General features: G+C 52.2%; 1 protein-coding gene across 1 annotated transcript in view; it reads left to right on the top strand.

The window, feature by feature from the left end:
- Positions 1-2468, top strand: part of LOC108973624 (ephrin type-B receptor 1-B) — a gene marked incomplete in the record, with an annotated part of 75076 nt that overhangs the window by 6901 nt on the left and 65707 nt on the right.

Raw genomic sequence — 2468 nt, forward strand, 5'->3', positions numbered from 1 at the left:
CTATCTCTCTGCCTCCGAGCGTTAAGTTCCTTAGGCCCGGCAGAGACCTGCGCCTCGTAAACGGGACGATGGTCGTTTTCAAGGGGTTGATGTTTAGTCCGACACTATTACACCAACCCTTGGCCAGACCTAGTCCCCTTTGTAGGAGATCGCAGAGAATACTCACAAATTTTCCTCTGGCTATAATAACAATGTCGTCCGTGAGCTGGTTAGCTGGTAAAGGTTCGTCGATCTGCCTGCTCTGTACGCATGCTGATTTGCATGCAGGGGCGCAGTTATAAGAGCYTTCGATCTTATTTCCTGGTCTATGATCTTTTCCATGATTTTTAGCAAGAAGGAGGTTAGACTGATCGGTCTAAAGGATTTAGCCAGCGAATAGTCTTGCCTTCCCACCTTCGGGATAAAGATCACCTTAGCTATCCTCCAGGGTTCAGGGATGTACGCCAGCGCCAGGCTATCTCTCATCACATCACACCTTGTACAGGCAGTASAGTCTGCTCACCTTGTTGCAGTGCTCACCTTGTTGTAGGACTCGTCGTCCACGCACAAATTCAGCCTCCAGCCTGAACCCTCCATTTTGCTGTCAACCACCCGCCAGGCCGAGGTATTGATCCCTCTGTTTTGGTTCCTGACGGGCCCCAAAGCAAACTCGTAGGGTTTCCCCTCGCATCTGAGGAGGAGTACCGTCATGCAGTGCATGACCCGTCAGCTTGCACCCTTCAGCTAGGGAGCGATCTCCCGAAGCCATTTAACGCTATCTTCGTCTTTGCAGTCGATCTGCATGAACCCGCCCTTGAAGTATAACCCAGTCCTGACGGTTGGATTCCCGTTTGCATGACCGCTATCCTGAGCCCCGCTGTTCCTCTTGCTGTTGGATGCGGTGTTTGCGCCCTTACGCACCTTCGAGGCCTGGTAGGTGCTGTTGCCTCTGACCCTGTACCTCGCGAGCTTTTTGGCTACCTCAGGAGTTCTTCCCTGCTGGAGGTGCCTAAGGTACCATTTTAAGCTGGCACCGCTCATTCCTCTCCTTCGAGGATCATCGTTGCCACCCGGAGTTCCCAATGGTGGTAGAGAGGCAGACGACCCCTGCGTCGCCTCTTTCGTTTGCGCGTGTCTCCTACTTCGCAAGATCGTTGCGACTCCTCCGGGTTGATCCTGCTTTGAGGAGTTGCGGAGTGGTCCGCTGCGCTGTTAGTGGGTGCAGTAAATGCCGTCTGTTGAGTGCCGCTGCATGAGGGTATGTCATCATCGTCTTCTCTCGCATGCTCCTCAAACAGCGCACGCTCATCAGGCGCTCATCTTGCCTGCAGCAGTACCGCTGTTGTTGTCATTGTCCATTGTCGTCTGCGTTGGTCGTTGCCTTGTTGTAGTGGACGATGTGTTTTTGGTGGTTGTTGTTGTAGTTTCGTTCATCTTGTTCGTACGACCTTAGGCTCAGCGAGGTGAGCTTTCAGGTCTATGTCTTATTAGGGGGAACTCAACCGTCCGCCGCGCCAGAGCCCCATGACGTGGTAAGGCCACCGTTACTTCCCAATTCGGCCCGGTGTTGGGAAGACTCCGTTAAAATACAGCCGAATTTACCTTCTGGCTGCAAATTATCCAATGGGCACGGGAGTCGCATAACATCCTGGATTAGGAGGTGGTAGCTCTTGGTTGCCGCACGCATGCGGCACCAGGCACGCTGCATGGGCAGTGCCAACGGACACCACCCACACCGATTGGGGGGTGCCGAATATGCCTTGCGACTTAAGCCCCTGCACCACGGCAAGGTGCCTAGCATTCGCAGGGGAACTAGATATTCCAAGTGAAGCCAGGTCCTTCTCCACTTGGTCCTTCCAACGGAGTGAAGGTCTTCCTCTTCCTCTGCTTCCCCCGGCGGGTACTGCGTCGAATACTTTCAGAGCTGGAGCGTTTTCGTCCATCCGGACTACATGRCCTAGCCAGCGTAGCCGCTGTCTTTTAATTCACTGAACTATGTCAATGTCGACGTATATCTCGTACAGCTCATCGTTCCATCCAATGCGATATTCGCCGTGGCCAACGCGCAAAGGACCATAAACCTTTCGCAGAACTTTTCTCTCGAAAACTCGCAACGTCGACTCATCTGTTTATGACATCGTCCAAGCCTCTGCACCATATAGCAGGACGGGAATTATGAGTGACTTCTAGAGTTTGGTTTTTGTTTGTCGAGAGAGGACTTTGCTTCTTAATTGCCTACTCAGCTTTTTTAATAAAGCCAAACGAACTGGGGTCTGGGAGAATTATAAAAGCAGCCTAACTGCTTACAATAAGGAGATTAGGGCTACAAAACAAGAAAATTTCAGAAGCTTCTGTGAGAACGTCTCCTCAACACCATACGCAGCTAGGCTGCACAAAGCTCTGGCCAAGGGGAAGACGAACACAGACTTAGCGATTCAAAAAGGTGACGGGACCTACACGTCAAATGCGGAGGAGAGAGCGGCGGCACT

This window comes from Bactrocera latifrons, unplaced genomic scaffold (assembly GCF_001853355.1).
Source record: "Bactrocera latifrons isolate USDA-ARS-PBARC rearing strain unplaced genomic scaffold, ASM185335v1 scaffold_495, whole genome shotgun sequence".
In the NCBI taxonomy this organism is placed as follows: Eukaryota; Metazoa; Arthropoda; class Insecta; order Diptera; family Tephritidae; genus Bactrocera; species Bactrocera latifrons.